The sequence below is a fragment of the Phyllostomus hastatus genome, unplaced genomic scaffold (genome assembly GCF_019186645.2).
Source record: "Phyllostomus hastatus isolate PE091 unplaced genomic scaffold, TTU_PhHast_1.1 phas_contig_86, whole genome shotgun sequence".
In the NCBI taxonomy this organism is placed as follows: domain Eukaryota; kingdom Metazoa; phylum Chordata; class Mammalia; order Chiroptera; family Phyllostomidae; genus Phyllostomus; species Phyllostomus hastatus.
The window spans coordinates 63,337,080-63,362,742 of record NW_025333977.1 but is presented as its reverse complement, the minus strand read 5'-3'; the positions used below and the strand labels follow the sequence as shown (position 1 = coordinate 63,362,742).

Below are 25,663 nucleotides of genomic sequence, written 5' to 3'. Positions count from 1 at the left end.
GCAATAACTCTTTCATTTTGCATTTGTGTTTTTTCAAAAACTGGTTCTACATTTATATTTTTCTAGAGGTTTGACTTGTGGTTAGTGAATTATGTTTCACTATACACATACCATATTCTTGTCAACATGAGCACTTTCATTGTTTTCAAAAGACACGTTTGATCATTTGTTTACATATAACTCTGTCTGGACTCTGCTCTTTATTCTTTGATGTCTTTCATACCCCACCAATTTTTAAGAAGCTGTATGTGTTATACAACCCTAATTAAATACCATATTGATTCATAAATTTAACTCAGGTATATGTTAAGGTAAGTTTAGTTTTGTTTCAGTGCTTTTGCTACATTTTATACCTCCTCATATCCTCCATAGTATGCAGGATAAAATTTCACCATTTGGAAGATGCATAAGAATTAATTTTTCACATGTAAAAATCACACAAAAAATTAACAAATATAAAGTTCTTATTAGGTGATATATCTTAATTTTATAAATACATAAATAAACACAATCCTTGGGAATCCCTTTATAAACGTATTCTTATTTTTTTCCATTAAAAGAATGGCATGGAAAGTTTTACATACTTTTATTTCTTTTTTGAGGTGAGGTCAGAGTCATTTTTTATTTAATTGTTGTTCAAGTACAGTTTTCTGTCTTTTACTCACATCCCATCTAACCCTCCCAGCCCTCCCCACCTCCCTCCCATTTCCACTTCCCTCCTAGTTTTTGTCCGTGTGTCCTTTATACTTGTTCCTGTAAATCCTTCCCATTCTCCCTTGAAATTTCCTCCCTCCTCCCCTCTGGTCAGCCTGTTCTCTATTTCAGTGTCTTTGTCTATATTTTGCTTGTTTGTTTGTTTTTTTGTTGTTGTTATTTAGGTTCCTGTTAAAGGTGAGATCATATGGTATTTATCTTTCACCGCCTGGCTTATTTTGCTTAGCACAGTGCTTTCCAGTTGCATCCATGCTGCCACAAAGGATAGGAGCTCCTTCTTTCTTTCTGCTGCATAGAATTCTGTTGTGTAAATGTATCATAGTTTTTTTATCCTATCATTTACTGATGGGTACCTAGGTTGCTTCCAGCACTTGGCTATTGTAAATTGTGCTGCTATGGACATTGGGGTGCATTGGTAATTTTGGATTGGTGTTTCAGGGTTTTACATACTATTAAACTAAATCAATAGCATTTAAAGTATATTAAAATTTTAAATTTATTTTAAAAAAACATAGAAATTTCAATCCATAATTTCTTGTCACAAAATAAGATAAAATGTTAATTTATTAAATTGATGGTAACCACAAGAAATATAATATTCATTTTGCCTTTGATCTCATTAAAAATAATTGTTTATATTATGCTGTTTGAATTATCAAAACTGATTTGTGAACTACCACCAATATAACGTAAAAACTTCTTATTTTCTCTAGCTCTCTTACAAAGCTGAAAACAAAACAAAAGCAAATAAGTAAAAAGCACTATTTATTTTAATAAACTCGGTCATTCAGAGTCTAGAATATAAGAAAGGCATTAGTTTTCTAGAGGCAAAATTGGCTTGACTGCATTGTCACACTCAAGGTCCAACAAAGAAACAAATTTGGACTTTAGACCTAATATAAAAAACACATTTATATCTTAATATAAAAAAGAAAATATTCACACTGTGCTTTCAATAATCACCAATATGCCATTTCAAACATCTGTTCTATGAAGACTTTATGAAGAAAAGCATACATAAGAGTCTCAGTTCTGAGGATTTTACACTGAGATTATAAGAAAAATTAATATATGTTTAATATTAGAAAACAATTTAAAAAGAGTGAACAGAGTTGGAGCTCCAAAATCTTTGATGTTAAGGAGTCATTATTATGTGGAATCCTCTATCACTACATTGGTTCTCCAATGGCATTGTAAAGGACAGAGCTAACAAAAACTCCAGAGAATAAATGTTTCCTGTGGGCATTTTATAGAAAGTTAGATAATCAACATCATTATTTAAAAATAACATTATTGACTTAAAAAATTTTAGGTCAAGATTTCTTTAATAAATATGAGTTTGCACTTCGACTGATGAATCAATTACAATTTCTTCTGCTGTGTGTGTATGAACAGCATTTTACTAAACATCAAATAGAAAAGATCATAGAGATACTTTTGCAATTTGATATAAAGTATGATTTTTAATTATGGAGCTCTCTCTCTCACTTTTTTCTCTCTCAATGCTCATTTGGCAAGCTTTCTTAAGTCCTTGAACTCAGAGGTACAAATTGAAAGAAGATAATGCAAACAGCACCACAATGCTTTGCATGTAAAAGGTTGCAGAGAGCAATTATCACTTCATTAATTTGTAATGAAGACCAAATTGCCTGCAAGTGATGGTGGCTTGCCATCTCATACCACTTGCAAAAACAAGTCAGTCACATTTACTGAGGACTGAAGACAGTAGAAATAAAATCCCTAAATGAGCATTTGCACAATAACAGCAGCAAAAACAAAAAATCACTAAGTAAAGCTGGTGTAGTAAAGCTTGTACTTCATAATTTTAAAATATGCCCATATTTACCCTATTGTTTTACTCCAAGAACTAATGTGTAATGTCCACACGTTATTAGAGATAGTATATTGCCAATAGTCATTGTCCCAAGGCAGAATTGGGAAATAAAAATGGGTGACATATAGAACTAGGTGCTTCAAAGGATCTTTCTATCAATTTTCCTAATTCCTAAAGAAAATCTTTGTAAGGGGTATCCCACAATAATATTGTTCTCAGCACAAGGGGATATATAAGTAGGAGGAACTCAAATTCTTTCTAAACCTCAATTGTCCCAACACAACAATTCTGATATTTAGTCTGGCTCTTAGATTCGTATTCCAAACATTTATTATTAGACCACAGAAGACAGACAGAACTCAGTGTTGTTTCCCCTTACCACCCCAGATTATATAACTGGAATTCAGTTGTATCCAGACTTCCTCTCCCTAGCTATGTGATTCTGAAATCTATTCCCAGTAGCAGAATCACAATGAAACTCTCCATCATCAAAAAATAATGTAGGATGTGAAGGAGACCCTTAATTTGTATTTTCTAGATAGCACAGTTCCATATCATTGATTCAAACATATATTTGGGGGGGGAAACCTATATTTTTAATAATTAATCTGCGTTTAACCAAATAACTATCATTTTGATAACTTGAATTATAGTAATTAAGAATTTTTACTCATTGATACCAATTACTGTCTTGGATACTCTCTTAACTATGTGCTAATAGGAAGAAAGGAGAAAAATGTTTGCATTTTTTTTAAAGAGGAAGAACTGCAATACATTTAGTGCATAAGCTAACATGATTTGGAAAAATATTATGAAAGTCAGAAGAAATAACTTTATGAATTACCCAATAAGACATAAATGAAGTTTCTTAGAAATCTGTAGACAATAAAAAGCAATTGCTGATATGCTTTAGTTTACAATATTGCTTTTGCATTTCAATGCTCAATAAGACAAACATTTCTGCATGTTACAACAATAATTTATTTTTATTCAATGATTATAAGTGATATTAAGTTAGTTCATGCTATTTGTTCTCTATTCATATATCTTACTCCCAAGTTTCTTTCCCTTAGTACACATCCATAGACTTTCAAAATTCAGTGGTCATCATAGATATGTTTGAACATTTATCATGCATCAGCATTTTAAACATGGAGATGCATACTTGCTTAGAGTAAGGGTCAAGTGTCAAGTACAGATATATCTACAAAAGTCATTATGCTTCCATTTATTTATAAATATTGTTAGCCCATTCTAGTATCTAAAGTACATATATGCAGATACATATATGCATATACATATACATGTTTCTAACAGTATTACATGAAAAGGTAGAGGGAAACAAAACAGCTGAGACTAATGAGGAATAGAAGTGTTTGCTTTTGGGGTTTTGTTGCTGTTGATGTTGATTTTTGGTCTAATCAGAGAATTACATTTATAAACAGGTGACCAAAGACAGAGAAGATTGAGACTGATATTGGAAAGCCAGCATCACTAACAAGATTCATGCAAGAGTTTAAGAATAAGAATGCCCAGAAGAGGCTGAGATGGTATGACCAATATCTTAACAGTAATGACCACTATCCATCCCCCCACACTCACCTTTAAACACTTAAGTATTCAGCAGAAATTTGATAACAGTATTAGAACTGCTTTATTATATATAGACAGGACAATGCCTGGTTTGGGTTAGTGTACTGAAAAATCAGGAAAGGGGTGATAGCACTGAGATCACTAATGGGGTGAGCCAATGAAGGATTTCAGAGAGAACAAGAGTCAAGGTCAGAATGCTATAATCCCTATTTAGAATTCTCAGGAATATTGGGCAGATTATGGCATTTTTAGTTGATTTTATTGGGGTGACACTGGTTAATAACATTATATAGTTTAAAGGTATGTGATTCTATAATACACCATCTGTATATCATATTGTATGTTCACACTCCAAGTCAAAAGATATAGGCTAACTAAGGCCACTGTCTCCAAAGGGCTTGAGGGTATGGGAATCCTTCTGTCCCTTATAAGCAAGCCCCTACCTTGAATTCTCTGTCTTTGCCCAGCACCTCATGGTTACAAATGCTTCCATCTTCTCAGTTCCTTAAACCCCTAAACAGAGACAAAAATGATAGCTTCCTTGGCTTCACAATTCTAAGGCTTTAATTTTAGTTGTTCCTCTCTCGGCTGGAATTCTCTGGTCCTGTACTGAGATCTCACGGCTGTTGCCACATTTTTGTACCTATGGACAAATGTCTCATGTTATTGACCAAAGGTTGTCTAATTCCCTTACATCAATGGTTCTTATCTACACATTGGCAAATGAGCTTTTTGAAAAAACTGCTTCATGGGTGCCTATACAAAATAATTAATTTGTTTTTGAATGACCTAGGTGATTCTAATGTACTCTTAAGTTTGAGAACCAATGCTGTATGTCCCCTAACTGGATGTGTAATTTCTGTTCTCTACCTGACCTGACAGTACACTTCAATATCAGCTTCCAAGGCTTCCAAATCTCTTCGTAAACTATATCTAAAGTTTCTAGATAGCCCTGCTTGTCTCTGTAAAATGGTCCTTTGCTCAGCCTTCATTCTGTCTGTTTTTTGATTCTAGGATTTGCCAAAGCCAAGGCATGCCTTATGTAGAAGCTCACATGAATACCTCATCTCCCACCTTCCACAAAGAATCGTAAAATATCATTATAACAAAGTAAATATGATCATAGTGTTCTATTTCACATCTGCTGGTAAATGCAAACTGTGTGCATTACAAAAAGACAGAAAGAGTGTGTGTGGGAAGGTTACCTTCAATTACATATTTATCTTGGTATGAATGTGAGACAAGTGGCTTCAGACATGCTGCTATTTTTATGTTTGCTATAGTTTGATACTTTCTCACTCTGATCTTCTCTAGTGGTTTGTGATTTTTAAAAACACCTTCATGATAGTAATTTTATTCAATTCTACGTGCATTTATTAAATATGTCTATATTCAATGCCTAGGCTAGAAGTTATGGAGAGTCAAAAATTAAAGTGTGATTTTTTTTCTCTGAAAGTTTTGATGCTGGAGGGAGAGACATAAGTGTCACACAAGGGAAATGATGCAATGCTCTCTATCTGAGGTCCTAAAAGAAGCTGGGTAAAGAAGACAAGTCCTGGGAAAGGATTAAGAAAAAAATGGAAGAGAGTAAAGCTAGGACTTCTACAAGGCAGATATAGAGAGAAAAAGTGTTAACAAACTGGAAGATGTGTAATTACCAATAGACCTGTTTAATAAACTGGCTTCCACTATAGCCACTTGGAACAGAAAGGCCTGGGCCAATTTGGGTGAAACCAACTGACATGTCTCACTTCACTTGTTACAGTGAGAAACTATGGAAGACAGGCACAGGGTTAGCTCTGGACTGGCAGCTTGTTCTCAAAAACAAAACAGAACAAAAAAAGACTTTAGAAAGACTACTGCAAAGATCTAGAAGAAGAGTCACATGATGACTTTTGCTGAATAAATGTACACTTAACATTTCTCAAAAGATTATAAAGACATAGTTTTTTATGAATGTATAGAGGGGGTACATCTACAGGTGCAGAGAGTGACAGCTGCTCACCCTATTAGAAGTTTTTGACTGCTAAATCACATTTCAAAAAGATGTTTGTTTGTACTGAAAAACTGTAAGTATCAGAAAAAATATCAAGGTGCATGTATGTAAATCCCTGCGTATCTTTACATTTTCTCTTATGGAACAGTGTTTTCATTATACTCCCTATATCTCCTTTCAAAAACATTCAGTTCATATTTTTTGAATAACTGGGTCAAGCTCTGTATCAGTAATTGAGTAATGAAGAAAATACAGTTTCTGTGTTCTTAAAGAACATAGTGTAATATGTTATACCCATTGTCACATTCATTATTATTTAATAAAGGTGTGTTTATTTCTTTATTCATTATTCTTTTTCCCCATCATTGTTGTTGGTTTTATTCTTTTTCTCCTCCCAAACATTTAGCCCTGTACCTAAAATCAAGTACCCTATAGGGAATAACTAGAATTAAATATCATGTGATATGCAAATTTTTAAATCTGTATAACTAGTAAAGCACAGAAGTGTGTTTTTTGGCATTTAAGGCATTAATACTCTGGATAGCTATGTGTCAGAGAGTGGTCTTAATGAGTAAATATAAGACCTATTCCAAGAGTGAAAGCATTTTTAAATTTTTTAAAAGAAGAGGAAAATAGTTTCTAGAAAAAATATGTCAGTAACTAAAATATAAAATATGAGGTCTGTCCAGACAGTACCCAGCCATTTAATATGAAAAACAGAGACCTATATTGAAGAATATGGAAGATACAAGAAACACTACATAAGACAATGATACCTCAGTCTTCTTTGAAGTAGGCACCTTAGGACCTCATACAGTTGTCCCAGTCTCTATCAGCTGCCCCATCTTATTTTTCTGAATCACACAAATGGTCTGAAATCTCTTCCCTTTCAAAGGTAAGTTGAGTTTTGGAAAAAGCCTGAAGTCACAGGGCACCAAGTATGGGCTGTAGCGGGGCTGAATCACTGGGCAATTTGCTGTTTCCCAAAAAACTCTGCCCATGACACAATGCATGAATGGGCGCCTTGTCATGATGAAGGTGATAATCACCAATTGCCCATAGCTGTGGCCTTCTGAATCATCCAAATAGTTTATGTGGAGGAATGTTCATGTTTAATGCAAAATTTGATGCAGATTCGTTGCTCTACTTGCTCAGGCATTTTGAATGTGACAGCCACACAGTACATATGCTCACTCAACAGCATCTCCCTCCCCCACTGACCAGTACAGTGAAGTCATTATTGCCCATGCAAGAGCATTCCAGTCCACTGTCTTTGGCTTCTAGGTTACAGTGATGTCACACAAACTATTCTTGTTATATTAACAATGCCCGGACTTTTTCTGGACAGACCTCATACACCATGAGAAGACATTATACACATTCACAATAGTCAAATATTTTCAACTAAACTTATTAATCTGAATTTATGTTTCCTCTGTGGGGAAGAATACCAATATCAAAGGAAGGATAGGAAAGATATAATTTACATAATAGAGGTTGTATTTAAATAGTAAAATATTTTTATTTATAATGTAAAACAGACTTATAATTCTAAAAATATCACTTTCAAAACTATAACCATGAAATATACCATTATCCAAAATGATATCAGCAAAAAGGAGGACAATATAGTTAAAAACCATTTAATAAACCATTTACCTATTCCATAAAATTTAAAAAATAAACATCATTTGTATTATCAGAGAGTTTTCTCACTTTGTCTTGCTTATGTATTTGGCCAAATGATATTACTTTTTACAGAATAAATTTCCCTTAAATACTAAGGATTAGGGCAATGAAACTATCATGTTTCTAACTCTTGAAAAGGGGTTCAATATAAAATTGCCCAATAAAAAGATAATTTTATAATACAGTATAACTACTTGAAAATAATGGGGTAAAATTCCATGCACATGGGCTTAACTTGTCTAGACTGAAAACTGTGCTAAGATGGACCTTTACAGAATTATTACAAATGGCCAACTACTTAGAAATTAATGCATAGCAGTGACAGCCTTGCATTTCATATCATTTGTGAGATTCATGCAATTTCCTGCTATGATAATGGGTTACAGCCACAGTAATCACAGCAATTTACTATATACCTGTGGAGCAGTCACAGTGACGGAAACAAGATTAAATCATGTCACTGTGAAACATATGCTAAATTTCACAGATCTTCAGATAACTAAGTTTATTTTTAACACAATAAATGTAATTCTTGAGAGCATTTCCCTGAAATATAAGGTGCTCTGTAGCACTGATTTTAAAGCTACAGAGACTTCTTGTCCTGTTCTTCCCACAAGGGCAGCAACCACTCTACATAGGGACATTTTTTTGTGTGTAATTTCTCATGTTATTAGAGTTGTCCCACTCTTTCTTTCTTTGCCCAGAACCACACAGCCCCCTACCTCAGGCCATCCCTTTACTACTTACTCTCCATGTCCATAGGTCATGCATATATGTTCTTTGGCTAATCCCTTCATATTCTTTCATCCAGTCCCCCATTCCTTGCCCTTTGAAGGCTGTTCATCTATTCCATGTATCTATGCCTCTGTTTCTATTTTGTTTGTTAGTTTATTTTGTTCATTAGATTTCACAAATAAGTGAGATCACATAGTATTTGTCTTTCATGGACTGGTTTATTTCATTTAGCATAACAGTCTCCTGGCCCAACCATGCTATCACATAAGGTAAGAGTTTTTTCTTTCTTTTTGCTGCATAGTGTTGCATCCTGTAAATGTACCACAGCATTTTGATCTACTCATCTGCTGATGGGCACTTAGGTTGCTTCCAGATCTTGGTTATTATAAATAACACTGCTATGAACATGAGGGTGCATATATTCTTTTGAATTTGTATTTGGGGATTCTTAAGATATATTCATAGGAACATTTTTAATCTTTTATCCATTGAGCATCTTGCAAAGCCCAGATTAATGGTTGTAGCTCTAGAGATAGATTCTGGGTTCAAAACCTAGCTCTGCTACTTATAGGAGTTTTATTATGGACTATAACTTAATTCACAATTAGTAAAATGAAGGAAATGACAGTGAACTCTTTCTAGACATGTTGTGAACAAAAGTACATTATCTATTTTAAACAGTATTATGCACATGGGGAGCAGTAAATGAATGTTATTATTATTCTGCAAAATTCAGTTAACTTAAAATGTCATTAAGATACACTGATTTTTTTCATTATAAAATAATCAAAATGTATTTTAAGTTCAATTTTTCCCCATTTTCTATACTTTTACAAAGAGCTTCTTCAGACTTGTTTAAGGTATTCACAATTTCTGACATGTGTTGTTTATCTTCCTATTTTGAAATTCAGTATATATAACCAATGATAATAGTTGACTATTGGACTGCTTCATATTTTTGTTATAAATGAGCTTTCTGTCTTTTTCTATGATAAATTTGTCATTCCATGTGGAGTAAAAGTTTTGCCAATAATATTCCACACTTTACCAAATACTATAGTTCTGTAATTGAATTACACATTTGACTTCACTCCCTTTCACTATTATTTTCAAATAAAAGTATATAATCTACCTAAGATATTAATAGACATATTATATGGTTTAATAAAGTTAATCATGATTATTCTTATTATTACACTTTTACTCCATTTTGGACAATATGTTAAGCTTTAGTTATCTGTCTAAATGGAGATGATAACAGTACTTTTCTTCAAAGATTTTCAGAAACTTAACAGGTAATATTGATAGTTAATAAGTGTTGATATAGTTGTTACTTGCAAGCTAAGTAAAACAAATATTCATTAAGCAACAATACTCTACAAAATTATTTTTGGTACTACCACTGTGCAGAAGTCATGTTTCCTACCCTTGAAAACTTTGCATTATATGAATGGTTATATGCATCAGTCTTTCATTTAACAGAAATCTATTGTGGTGCTGGGGACCTCCCATTCGATGGAAAAAATAACAGTAAAGCCACAAGAAAAAACAACAATAAACACACACACACACACACACACACACACACACACACACACACGATAGGTGAGATGTGATCATCATCAAAAAAGAAAGACAAAACAGGTTAAGGGGATAGAATACCATAAACAGGTTGATGAATATGAAATTTGAACTAGGGTGACCAGGGATGAGTTATCATTTTTGCAGCCACTTAAATGAAACCAGTGAGAAACCAGGTGAAGAGACTATCTGCAGACAAAGTATCTCAGGCTGAGGGGACAGAAAGCCCAAAGACTGTGAGCTTGAAGGTGGTGTTATAATCACCAAGGACTAATAAGGAGGTTACTGTGGCTGGAACTGAGTGATTCAGGCATGAAGTGCCGAAACGACAGATCAGAGAAGTAGTGGAGTACAACAGCATTTATTCCTTGTTAGGTCACATGAAGGACTTTGGATTTTACTCTCAGATAATTGAGAATTCAGGAAAGGGTTTGGCCAGAAGAGTGACACGGTATGATTCATGTATTAACAGGGTCATAGGGCTTCTGTGTGAAAAGAAACTACAGATATCAAAGGTGTAAAAAGTGAGATCATTAGGATTTTATTATAATAGTCCAGGTGACAGAGGATAGGATATTAGTGGTGGATGTAGGGAGAACAGATCAAATTCCAAAAATATTTGGTAGTAGAGTAAAAGGACTTGAAAGATTGGGTGTGGAACTAGTAAGAGAAGGGTGGAGAATGAGATATATATCATCAAAGAGGGGTGACACCCATGTGAGACCAGAGAAAGAGATCCACAGCCAGGAAGTGGCATTAAGGCAAGAAACTTAATAAGTGCACTTTTGACTAGTGAAAATAGGTGATGAGAGAGATGGAGGAAAAGAGCACATTCCAATCAGATGAAGTGACTAGAGACAAAAACACTGATGGAGCTTGGGTATGAAGCAGCTGAAGTGAGAAATGAAGACAGTCTTTCATTGATTAATTCAACACGTTTATTAAGTAGCACTTAAGCACCTAGAGATCCTCCTAGGTGCTGGAATTATAGTAGTGACTAAATGGCCTAGAATCTCTCTCTTCAGGGAGTTTAACTTCTAGTGGGAGAGACAGACAAAAAAGACAGTGTAGAGAAGTAAAATTTATGTTTTCTTACACAGTGGTATGTCTTAAGAGAAATAAAGGAGGCAGAGGAGAAGGGACACTTACGTATGTTGAGAGGAGGGGAAGATTTTAAAAAGAATGGACCAAGAATACTTCACCTGAACGGTGATGTTTAAACAAAGACCTGGATGAAGTGTTCAAAAAAGAGGAAGACTTCAATGGAAAGGTGATATTTGAGTAAAAGAGTATGGGCACATAAGCAAAGAGTATTCATTGCAAACAAAATAGAAGTAAAAAGCCCTGAAGCGTAAAAAAAAAAAACCCACAAAGAGTGAAATGTATTGGCTATATCCTAGGAAGAGGAGGGAAAGATCCTGGTGAGGGCAGAGGGAGAAAGGGGAAGAGTTGAAGAAGGTTAGGTCCAATCCAGGATCTGAGTGGAGAACTGACAAGACTCACCTTTTCATAGGATCTCCTTGGTTACTACAAAGAGAACAGTAGGAAATTAGAGTGGAAATGAGAGAGGATAATGTGAAATGGTTTGGAATGTAACTGAGGTTTTTCTCATTGATCACGAAATTCAAAGATCCAATTTAGGGACATTACATTGACAAGGATGTTGAGGATGGACTGGAGGAAAAATTCAGGGAGATGAATCAATTATTGTGGTTAGTTAAGGAAGGGTGATGAGACCTTGTCCATTTTGGTCATAATTAGTCCCCAGCATCCAGCCCAGTTCCACATATTCCACTCATTGAGTGAGCAAATGAATGGATTAATTTTTGAATGGCAGTAATATTTCATTTTCAGTTGAAAAACTCAAAATGACTCTGAGGTTATAAGCTAAATTTTGATTATCACATTGACCATTTTCTGTAGAAGTTACTAGTAATGGGCTTTCCTGGCAATAAATCATGATTTAGCCTTGCAAGAATCCTTTTGCAGTGGGTGTTCTTTTCAACTCATTTTACAAATGAGACAAATGAAGCTTAGTAACAGATTGAATAACTTATTCCCAATCAGATAACTGGTAAATGATGGAGCCTGGATTCAAACCCAGAACTCTTCAGTAACAAAGCCTTTCTTAGTTGGCACTAGTCTGTTTGGTGACAGCAAATTGTCATTAGCAGAGAGAGACAGCACTACAGGTGAGAGAGAGGACCGGTTCTGTTTAATAGTCAGAGCCTGATACTTCCACGTGGAACACAGACAAGGATGCTTTCAAAAGTTGCAAAGTCATCCAGATTGAAGGGGAAGAAAGTATAAGAGCACAAAGTCAGGTTTTGCAGTTACATACTTAAAACTTTGAAGATAAATTAAGATGATTAAAAAGGAAAAAAAAGAAAGAATTTCAGAAATTGTATTTTAAAATGCTTATGCTTCAAGGGTAGAAAGAGAAAGATGAGATGATGAAAGAAATGAAATTATAAAAATTGCTCCTTCAAAGCATCCATATTGAAATGTTTTCCACATCAAAAAAGTTTTTCAAGTTGAGCGTGGTAAATACAATGAAAAGGAGCCTTTTTAGAGGGGGGAGGAGAATACGGAGAAAATGTTAATGATATCAGAGGGGAGAGAATTTTAAGAACTTTGTATTTACTGTAGAGTAAAAAACATATGGTCTGAGAAGAATGAACTAGTGAGCAGAAGGATATCAGTGACTAAAAAGAACATTTCTTTTTTTAATTTTTGTTTAGTTAGCAAAGCTTTTCCCCAGACTTTATGAAACTAAGGAAGGTATAGCCAAGAAGAAGAAAGTATAGCCAATTGTAGATTACTGTAATCTACAATTACAGTAATTGTAGATTTTTAAAACAATTTTGTTATTGAACAGGGCCTGGAATAATCCATTTTATTGCTTAAAGAACCTTGAGAATTTCTTCTGTAATTAAAAAATTAACATCTAGAGAGAGATAAAAGCGTTCAAATGTCACAATGCTAATAAGGGTCCAGCCCAGACCAACCAAAGCCACGTTTTATTCTCAGTCCTGTATTAGTGACAACATACTGTATTGCTTTTGCAAGAAAGAAAGGACTAATTTTAAAGTAAGTTTTGGTGGAAACCTGATTCATTAGTAATCCATATGAAATTTTTAACTGGAAATTTCGCTCAGTTACAGGTAAAGATTAATGGGTTTAAAACAAATGTGCAAACATAGTATTTGTTATATTTTAGATAAAACTTGTTGCCTTATTGAAATTTCATTTTTGAGAATACAAATTTATGTACTTTATAGGATATATTAACATGTTTTGAAATAATGGTATTTTTAAAGCTACATTTCTGGAAGGATGCTTGAGAATAGACTTAACCTCATTTCAAATCTGACCTAATAACAATTGTAAGCAAATCAAAAGTGGTAAACATTCTATTATGAAAATTATCATATGATCATAATATGTGATAAATGTACATATATATTATTCTTCAATATATAGTGTGTCAATTTCATAACCCAAAGTGAAAGTGATTAGAAGCAGAAGCAATGAAATAAATCAACTGGATCTCAAATAACCACCTGTAAATATTAGAAATAAGTGTGATACATGGGGTATTCATAAACTTTTAGAGAATCAATATGATTATCATTTACCTAATATATAGATATTAATTAAAAATACTGAAAGTCTTTTGAAGAGCTACATGATATGTATTCAGAACATTATTTTCTGTAATAAAATTTTCAAACAAGAACTAATTGCTCCAATATAAAAATTGTTGAGAATAGAGAACATTTTCCTAGTGAAATTAAATTGTGAAAATAGGTTTATCAGATTGTAATAATTATTTGCACAGTAATGCAAAACCCACTGTCAACTGGTAGAAGAGTTTTTAATTATCATCAGAGCAATTTTGAACTTCAAAAAAATTGAATTCAAAATGCATGGCTAACTACATAAGTTATAGAATTCTTTTTTGTTGTTCAGAGTTTGGTCATTTACTTATGTGTGGTATCTCACATGTTTGCATATCTTATAAATGGCCTATATTAAGAAAAATATTGACAGAACCTATTATTTTGTGGTTTCAAATATTTTTATTGATATAAATCACACTGTATGCACCTTTACTTATTATCCAAATAAATTTTATCCAATTTTCTACAAATGATTTCAGTGAGTATTCACAGATAAATTTAAAGTTTAAATATAAATTATAGATGTTCTAAAATATAGTTATTTGAAAATATTCCCCTAAATTATGCTTCAGATTATCACAATTGGTGGTCAGTTTCTGCTCTCCTGGCTGAAGCTAAAGTTGGTGTATTTTAAAGCAGTTGCTTGTGCTGGATTAGCAACAAGCTCTTAGTATTATTTTCCTAATGTTGCATGCCTCCAACATCTAAAACTATATAGCACCTAATGGTAAGATATACTAGTTTGTTCTCTGTATTATGATCCTTTTCAAAATATGCAACCTGAGCCAGTTCCAGGAAATTAAGTTATGTTGTAGCACTATATTAAAGAAAAGCAATATTAGCACCAAAGTTCACAGGTTTCTATAAATGCACTGGAATGAAAATATTCTGATGGGATAGTACAATTAATTTTATATATTGGTTATCTGAGAACTAATTCCTAAATCCTGCAATCATGTACGTTGTTATAAATACCATTTAGTATTTATTTCTACTTAACTATAAACATATATATTAGGTGTAGTGGATATATATTATTTTATAATATATGTAATATATAGTGATTTTATAATTAGTATATTTACCTCTATTTGTATTTATTATAGTTTCTTACCTTAAAATCTTAACCTTGCCATTCTCAAGATAATTAACCTTTTTATTTATATATATGGAACAAAGAAGGCTCAGAGTACACTGGTTTCAAAATAAACAATCATCCAATAGTATTTAGATGTTGAATGTAGATTAGTATAGCGTGGAGTCTAGAACAAAATACCCAGGATTCTCCTCTCTCTGATTTTGGTATTATTTCACCAAGTTTACTTACTCCCCAACATAATCATACTAAATGATTTTTATTGACCACTTTCCTGTTATTTTTATTTATAATCTAATACAATACTCAAAATTAATTGGTAGGACTAAAAATTATTAATATCTTCTTCTGACAGATGAAGACATTAAGCTATCAAAAAATTAAGTAAAATACCACACTAGGACGTGTCAGGGAGGAGACTGGAACTCGGGCACTCGAGCTCGCAGACTGTACTCTTAATCACTCTTCTGTGCCGATTTGGTTTTGCTTATCTGGTGTTTATTACTATTTGGGGGTGGAAAGAGGAGAGACAATTCCAAAAGACACTTCTGTGCCACTCTTCTACTTACACAGAAATCAAAATTCCTCTCTCCCTGCTCTGCTGCTTCCTGTGCCCACTCAGTGAGCTACTCCTTGATCTTTAAATCCCAACTCATATGACACCTTGTCAGTTAAGATGGTTTTCCCTCCCACTGAGACTGAGTCACTTGCTCCTCAGCTGTGCACTTCCATCACTTTCTAAAGAGTTCCACTATTCTATGTATTACCTCATACTACACCAATTTGCTTAAGCATTTTCCTCTAAAGAGGTTACATTTTTCCTGAAGGTAAATTTCTTTAAGAGTACTAGTTCTCTGTGTAGCTGCAGAATCGAGCAAAGTACTGGAAAACTTATATATCTGCAGGAGTAGATCATATAAAGGTACAAAGCTGGTTGGGTCAATGGAGACTCAAAACAGCTATGGTAAGTTACAAATTCTGCTCAGTAAGAAAAAATTCCGCTTTAATTTTTCATATGCATTATTTTTTTAATCTCACAATGTCTAGGTGGGGTTATCAATATATATTTGTTCAACCAAAAAAGAGAAACAATATATTTTAATTTTTCCACTAAAGAGAACATGAGAAGGATAAGCATTTAACCTTGTGTTATAGGCTATATCATGCCCCCTCCTTAAATTCATAAGATGAAGTCCTAACCCTCAGTACCTCAGGATGTAAGCATATTTGGTAGAGACAGGGTCTTTAAGAGAATTAAATTAAAATAAAATTGTTAAGGTGGTCCCAAATCCAATATAACTGGATTCTTTATGAGAAGATGCAGTTTGGACACGGGCATGTACTGAGGGATGGCTATGTGAAGACACAGGGTGGAAACAAGTATCTACAAGCCAGGGAGAGAGGCCTGGAAGAGGTCTTTTCTTCATGGCCCTGTCAACCCCTTGATCTGGGACTTAGAGCTCATGAGAAAATAAACTGCTGTTGTTTAAGCAACACAATTTGTGATTCTTTGCCACAACAACCCTAGCAAAGAATTCACCATATAATAATGTTTATGCAAAAATTTGATTAAAAATTTTTGATAAAAATCATTTAATATTCAAATAAACTGTATACTTATAGGTACCCAATTAATTGGTTGAGTTATTATATTCTTTTTTAAAAATATTTTATTTATTTATTTTTAGAGACTGGAAGGGAGGGAGGGAGAGAGAGAGAAACATCAATGTGTGGTTGCTTCTCATGTGGCCCCCACTGGGGACCTGGCCTGCAACCCAGGCATGTGCCCTGACTGGGAATCGAACCTGTGATGCTTTGGCTCGCAGCCCACACTCAATCCACTGAGCTATGCCAGCCAGGGTGAGTTATTATATTCTTCAAAATTCTTGGTTCATCTGTTTTCATAGATAGGCCTGGCAGAGCTCTAAAGAGAATTAAAAAAAAAAAGGCTTTTTATTATAATTCAATGAGTCAAGAGCAATTAAATATTTTCCTTTATTCAGCATTGCCAAGCAAGCATTAAAAAGATAAGTAAAATATGAGCTGATTTCAATATAATATATAAAATATATCAAAGAAACAGATATAGCCTTTAGGTTAAGTAGTAATGAAATAGTTAAGCAGTAAAACCTTGAGCTGCTACAGATGGAGGATGTTTAATAGTGTTACACAGGAAGTGTCTTAGAGGCCAAGTTTCTGTACAATGAGAGACCTGTTTTCAGCTATTGAAATTATTCTTCCAAATAAAAGTAGCTGAGTTTAAAGTTTGTTTCCCATTATTATATCTGGGTAGAAAATAGCAGAGCTACTGCCCAAAGGAAGACATAGTAATAATAAATTATAGAGCATATCGAGCAAAATTAATGTCCTTTTACTCATTCCATTGTTAAAAATAGAATATTTATAGTAACTGTTTTAAAAGACTAACTCATGTGGAAAAATGTTGCAAATGAAAGCAAGCATTATTATTTTGGAATAAAAAGAATTACATCAGAACAGGTTGATATGGGGCAATAAATAGCTCAAAGTAACATCTTAAAACCAAAACTTTTCAAGAAGAGAAATGTAGCTCAGAATATAGCTACTAGTCCCTTAGTATAATTTTCAATAATATACTTGGAATGTAGAACAGGATATTAATACTAATGCAATGAAAATTTGGACATTAATACTAAAACCCTACTTTATATTACTTATAGTGCATGGTATATTTCTCATTTTATAATGTATAATTGATTTTTCTTTTTTAGTTTTCTTCATATTCTTGAGAAAGACTAAAATTTATTACCTTCAGAAAATCTTATAAGCAGTTTCTAAGCAGACTGGAATCCACTTAACACTGTGTACAAGCATCTGGTCCGGGTAGAACATGAAAGAAGCACATATTACAGTCTTACATCCAATCCATTCAAAGCATTTATTAAGGGTTAATTATGAACCAGACAATATTCAAGATTTGGTATAGAACCACTGAAAAAAACAAACAGAAAAGTGTGAAGTTCCATGGAACTTTTACTTTCTAGAGGGAGAAAGAGAGCAGATAATGGAAAATGGGAGAGAGTAAAGGAGACAGTGGTCAAGGACCACAGTGCTGATAAACTGTTATGAGCAGAGATATGAATGGTGTGAGGAAGAAAACTATTTATGAAGATGGAGAAGACTGACTACAGGAGGAACAGCTGTGAGAAAGGAATATGAAGATATTTTAGATATGTTCATTATGACCTAGTGGATTTCCAAGTGAAGATGACAAAAAGCTCTCCAAGTCTGAAATTCAGAAACATAATCAAGACAGTTACAATGTAAACAGGGTTTGTCATTATATAGATGGTGATATTGGGTAGGAAATAACTGTATAAAATATTTGAATAGTGAGTTTGGAGTTCTTCCCATATTAGAAATCAAGAATACTGGGAAAATAGAGCAAATGAGCCTAAAAAAGCAATGGCAAGTAAAGCAGGAGAACGGTGAAAATTGTACTCTGACACCAAATGAAGAAAAAGTCTCTAGAAGGAGAAGATGAATTAATCATGAGCCTTGTCAAATGCTCCTACAAGAACAGAAAAGTGAGGGTTGAGGACAGAGCCGTTGCATTTGGGGACATGAACATCACTGGTGTGCTTATTACAGAATGGACTTTAGCTGGCTCACTCCTTTCTGGATGTCTTTCACCTATTTGCTTTTCAAAAACATTTTGTTCAGCAAGTATTTTATACATAGATATTAAAGAGGTAACTATGAAAAATAATGAAATCATTTATTTTTATATGCAAATCATTAAATCACAAAACAAATGAAAAATGAAATGACATGTATTAATAGCTTTATTTTTTATTATTAAAATAAATTAAGTTGTTTTACATTGCCAATTACAATTCTGTATTTCTTCAGTTTTTATTTAGCATATACTAATAATTTAGTTTAAAATATATTTAGAGATGTCAAAAAACAGATTGAAGTGCTAAGAGATTTTTTAAGTTAATGAAAATATAATAGATTTATTTTTCAACAAGCCAAGAAGCTTATGCTGCATTCTTCAGCCCACTCCTTTCAGTGGTGCCACATAACTATGTCATGGTCCCTTATTTCAGGTAAGGGCCTACAGTGACAAGACTGCTGTGTACTTTAGACTTTTTATACCCACAAATGCACACACACATATATATATGTGTATATATATAGTATGTATATGTATATATATATACACATATGTATATGTATATATATACACATACATGTATATGTATAGTGTAGGATATTTATCAATTAATTCTAGGAATATACAGTCAATCAAAACAAGCTTCTATTTTTAGAATTGTAATTATAAGTCAAAATATATCATTTCATTTAAGGTTATTAACATTTACTTCAAATTTGCTATATTCAAAAATCTTTAAGTCACTGTACCAACATTCATCTGCATATTTTATCTAATGTAATAATCTTATATATCACATTTAAAAATATTAATTTGATGTAATAACATAATGGGCTTTTATGTCTATTTATTAACAAAAATAGAATATGTACATAATATAAGTAAAAATGAAAAATTAAAATCTGTAGTACCCTGAAAGAATAAATTTATGAACTATAAGATGTGAGAATCTAAATTGCACATTGTTAAGTTCAATACACTATTTTGATGAATATAAATCATAAAATTCCTGAAAAAGGAATTTTAATTTTATTAGGAAAGAAAAACTGACAAAGTAGCAATTATTGGTATGGTGTAACTCAGCTCCACAAAATGGGCACATAGAAAATGAAGATTGAAAACATAGCTCAGGTAACAAATTACTCAACAAATTCAACAAACAGGTGCATACCATATCATATCCTTCATTTAGCAAATCTTTGAAATGTTATATTTCTACACAGTGGAATTTCCTATAGAATTCCCTATTCACAGCATGTTTTTCTATTGTCATTTACCTAAACACTGAATGCATTGTGGAATCAGTACTGCGAGGCTGAATGAAACTGTAAAAAGCACCAGCTGGTTGTATTCAAAATGGCACTTGTCCAGGTCTCAAATGTCTTATTTATACACAATGGAATTCTGCCAGCTGTTTAATATTTAGGGCTAATAAATGTAATTGGCAGTACTATGCAAGCACAACTAACAAAATATCAGAAAATCCTTCTCGGTGTGAAGTTTGACTTTCACTCGTGTCACATCATTGAATTTGTGACAGTGGAACTTAAGTTTAAGACAGGTTTCTTTTGAAATAATAAAAAAAGAATTTAGAAGAAAAACTGCAAACTAAGTTGTAGGTGGGATGTAGGCTTACCATCTGGTATGCATTTCATTAAACCACAGGCATATATTGATATGTAAAGGTTACACTATTATACAGATGAACAGAAGTATTTAGACTGGTCCCTGGGCCTCTTACACTAGGTACAGTAAGTTACTAAGCCCTTGAGGAAGTCACAATCTACTGTCAAGATAAATATCTCATAATAATACAGAGATTTTACTGAGAGAGGTATATATGAAAAGATAGATGTACTGACCCATGGCTCAGTTGGTTGTAACACTGGCCTGTACACTGAAAAGTTTGTGGGTTTGATCTTCGGTCAGGGCATTTGAGGGAAACCAATTAGTGTTTCTCTCTCACACCTCTCTCTCCCCTTTGCTCTCCTCCTCTTCCTCTCTCCCCCCATTCCTCTTTCCCTTTCCTTTTCTCTCTCTCTAGAGTCAATAAAAACATATCCTTGGGCAAGGACTTAAAAAATTTTAAAAAGGAACATGGACACCACTAATTGTGCTAATCAAAAACATAATGTTGTGATTTAGGCTTTCATTTCTAGAAACAAACAGTAGAATTTGAACAGAAGACTTGTACCTCTTCATATAGAGAAGAGAGAGATAGAGAGAGAGAGAAGGAGGAGGAAGAGGAGAAAGAGGAGGAAGAGGAGGAGCTGGAAGAGGAGGGTTGGAAGGAGGGGAGGAAGGAAGGAAAAAGGAAGGAAGGGAGGGAGGAAGGGAGAGAGCAGGGGGGAGGGGAGGAAGAGAGGGAACATTTTCTTGCAAAGAAAATAGGCTATTTTTATATGGTTCAAATTTGAATGACAAAAAACTGATCTCCCTCTCAAAATACCATTTATTAAATAACAGAAAATGACCGCATCCTGTGCATGATAGTATGTTAAACCTAAACTGTCATTTGCATAACAGTGTGAACATGTAAACCCAGAATACTCTGATTACAGGGTGACAGGGCAGGACTGTGTGGAAATTGTGAGGACCCCATGATGTAAAAATGAGAGGGCATAATTAGAGAAACAAAATGTTCTTCAAATTCTACCTACTCCATAATTTCTTCAAGTTTGAGCCCAATGCAGACATAAAAGACATAGCCCTTCAGCCAACAGTGAAATACTGGTGGGTGAGAGTGGTGAGAAAATAAGAGAACCAAATTCTAATTCTGCTTCTAATGATGTCTCTGTGACAATTGGTAAGTTACTTGACTATCCAGAAGCCTCCATTTCTTCATCTATTAAATATGTCTCAGTCATAAGTCCCTTCGTGCATACTTAGCCAGTTAAACGCCCATTTCATTCAAAACTAATGGTGCATTAGCCATCAGACTGATGAGCAAGCATCCAAGGGACAACAGGGTCATTAACTTAGATTTCTTTACAAAAATTCCAAAATCTCAAAAGATATTTGATATATTTTAAGTGGAAAAAATACACACTATTTTTTCCAAGAAAAAGCTAAAACTTTCCTGAATTTTCTTACAATTATATTAAGATACCATTTTACTGTGAATTATATATTAAGAGAGAGCATGTTTCAACATTTAGGATTTTAAATGCCCCCCTGATAACAGGTGCACATTTATAGCCATACACAGTCTTCAAAGGACACATATGCAGATAAAAGCTAAAGCTCCATATCAAAACAATCTAGAATGAGGAAACATGCAAAGAAAGTTAGCTGTTCTATTTTGGACGTATAGACATCAAGAATATGTTTTCCAAAGTGTAGAAATCAAACTCCCTATTAGCGACTGACAGAAGATTTGGGCTCACTTTGATAATTTAATCCTGGGAGAAGCAGTTTCTCCCTTGGTATCCTAATATCACTGCTGCTTTCCCTTTTCATAAGCCCCTATTTTTCCATATGATTTTCCATTACCATCTTACTACAAAACACTTAACTTAATTAGAAAAGTTGGCGGGACTGTAAAATTATTTCATTTTCAAGAGTCTTAGTTTATTTTGTTCTAACAATCACAAGGGATATCAGAAATTCTGACATGAAAAAAATTGAGTATCATGTGTACAGTATGTATTATTAATTTTTTAAACTACCTTTTCAGCATGCATTTATATTTTGGATTATACTCCTAAAAAATATAACAATTTGGTTGTTCCAGAGCTCATTTATTTTGAAGTCCTCTACTGACTACTACTTTGTAATTTCTGCATATGATTATTAGAAGTAGGATTAGTTATGGCATATCTAAACTAAACTCAAAACAACTGGAATATAATTTGGTTAATTCCAGTGTAAACTACCAACTCAATGAATGGAAGTCTTTTAAGTACAAACAGAGGATGATGGTTTGAATGCCATGAAATCCCTGTAGCCTATAAACTTACTAAGATACCTTGCTGCAAAGGGACCTCCATTTTGATGAAGCTACTTAAGTCAACCAGTTCCTCAACTACTTTTACATGCTTATCCTTATGTTCCTATTTTGAATGAAAAGGAAAATAGCATTCTCCCTTATAAAAATTACACCCTTAAAAAATTTTTATATTCATAAGATATTTAATTGATCATTTAAAGTTCACTGATTCTATTTAATTCACACAACCTCAAAGACCTTACAATCATAGTTCTACTGAAGTCTAGCCTTTTGCAAGGGAATTACAGATAGAAAATCAGTATAAAAATCTGTAGTTTCTCCACAATACTTAAAATGGACAGTTATCTCTTGAATCATTCAAAAACATTTTAAAGTAACAAATTCAAGATATTTGCTCATAACAAAAGTGAAAAATGCTTTGCAAATAAATTATCATATTAATAGAAAAGACCTAAAATTCACCCGTCCCATCTTTTATAAACAAATTCATTTTTGTGGAGTATATTAAATCACCATTTAGATAAATTGTATAAATGTGTGTGTATCTATGTGTGAGTGTAAGTGGAAATTTCAAAACTTGGCAATGATTGGGTAAGGACTTAACTGATAGAGAAGAAGAAGAGGTACAAGATGGAAAAATTAAAATATTAAAGTTGTGTAGGCTTAACTTACCCTGTGAAGAGGATGATGTTAACACATTTTTGAGTCTTTGATGGAGTGGTATAGCAAGAGAAAAGATCAAATCATATAGATCCCACCCAAAGCATGATCCAGGGTTGTCTTAGTAAGCACAGGGCATTATAACAAGTCACCATGAACTAGGGGATAGTACAACAAATATCTATGTCTCACAATTCTGGAGACTGGAAAGTCCAATATTACAGTTAGAGCAGATGTAGTGTCTGGTGAGAACCCACTTGGTGATTTTCAGGTAACTATCTTCCTGGTGTGGTATCCCCACACAACAGACAGAAGAGAATGAGATTATCTCTCTCTTATCTCTTATGAGGACACTGATCCAATTCAAGAGGGCTCCATATTTATGAACTAATTACCTTCCAAAGGTCCACATCCAAATGCCATTACATTGGAGATTTAGCCTTCAGTATACACATAATCTGAGATACACTATGTCTCAGTAAAGTATGTGAGGCAGACATATATCAGAAATTCAATTCCAGTTTATGTGGTCCTATTTTTAACCTATATTTAATTTCAATTTAGTGTTCAATATATTCAGAAGTACAAGTACACATTTAATAATTTAATATATATAATAGAATATACATATAGTGGAATATCAATAATTATTTTAATTATCAGGGTTATCATAAAAAAACTTGTATGATTTTTGTTCTGGTTGGTGTGGCTCAGTGAATTGAGCACTGGCCTGTGAACCAAAGGGTCACTAGATCGATTCCCAGTGAGAGCACATGCTTAGGTTGCAGGCCAGGTCCCCAGTAGGGAGCACGAGAGGCAACCACACATTGCTGTTTCTCACCCTCTCTTTTTCTCCCTTCCTCTCTCTCTAAAAAATAAATAAATAAAATCTTTAAAATAAAAACTTGGATGATTTTACTCTATATTGGGAATCTGACTTCAAGAATTAACTCTTTGAATATCCAAACTAAAATCATATTTTTAATCAGTTTTCCTTTCATATTCAGAAATGTCTGACATTCTAACAAGTTTCAGGGAGTGTTTTGTGTATTCCAATTTAAAGACCAAGCTATTTATCACAGATAATTTTCATTAAAAACATTTAAAAACAAAGTAAACATATACTATGTGATGTGGAAAACATAGTTTGTGGAGTTTTATATCACATAGGATGATTTTCATCCAAGTTTATCTCAAAAATGTGAGTGGGAAATAACTTACTTTCCTAACATCATTACAGATGTAGAAAGATATGCTAAATTTATGTTAGTCACACTTAAACTTTCATATGCATATATATTATTTCCAGGTAAAGCAAAAGAATTATACACATAAATTCAATACCTATAATTTATTGATATATGTATTATCTTCATCTGAGCACATATTTCATTGCTTTTAGAGAGAGAAGGGTGGGGAGAGAGAGAGAGACTGGCTGCCTTCACATACTTGTACCAGAGACCATATCAGCAATCTGGGCATGTGCTCTGACTGGGATTAGAACTGGAAACCTTTCAGTGTACAGGACAATGCTCCACCCAACTGAGCCACATCAGCCAGGACTAATACTTATTATTTTAAAAACTGTTTAATTTAAGCCATACTTTTTTTCTGTTCAAATTTTGTATATACATTGACTTTTCCTTTTATTTTTCAACATTCTTTAACATTTTCCTCTTCATGGAATAATGTAAGATGTATCTTTTAAAATTTCCAAAATGAGTAGAAATCTATATGAACTATATGGAGAGCCAATTAAACATATATTCAAGCTATAGATTTCTTACATCAAATTATAAATGCATTTCTATTTTAAAAGATACTCTATATAGTAATTTACCTATATCTGCAGGTTTCATTTTCTGTGGTTTCAGTTACCCATGGTTAACCAAAAATATTAAAAGGAAATTTTCAGAAATAAATCATTCACAAGTTTTAAATTACGCACTATTCTGCATAGAGTGTTGAAATCCCATACCATCCTTCTCTACCACCCACCCCCACATTTTGCCCGGATGTGATCTTCTCTTTGTCTAGCAGCTGTGTTCTACATTCTGCCTGCCTGTTAGTCACTAAGTGGCCATCTCAGTTATCAGATGACTGTTCCAGTATTGCAGTGCTTGTGCTCAAGTAAACCTTATTTTTCCTAATAGCTCCAAAGCACAAGAGTAGTGATGCTGGCAATTTTGGACACACCAAAGAGGAGCTGTAAAGTGCTCCCTCTAAGTGAAAAGATGAAATCTCAGGACTACCCTCTATTTCAGGCATCTAGTGTTGGTGCTGTGATGTATACCTTCAGATAAGGGGGCCTGCTGTGTATTTAAACTTGAGTGACTGAGCCACTCTCCACAATGAACGGCCACATTTTCTGTACTTCACAGGCTACACAACTAGCAATTATACATTCCAGGACTGATCTTTTACAGATGTCAATTTGAAGAGAAACATGTTCTCAGAATGGAGTCCCGGTTGGGA

At 33.5% G+C, this 25,663-nt stretch overlaps 1 protein-coding gene across 3 annotated transcripts in view; it reads right to left on the bottom strand.

Moving 5' to 3' along the window:
* Positions 1 to 25,663, bottom strand: part of EPHA3 (EPH receptor A3) — a 338,848-nt gene that overhangs the window by 243,079 nt on the left and 70,106 nt on the right. The window lies entirely within an intron of this gene.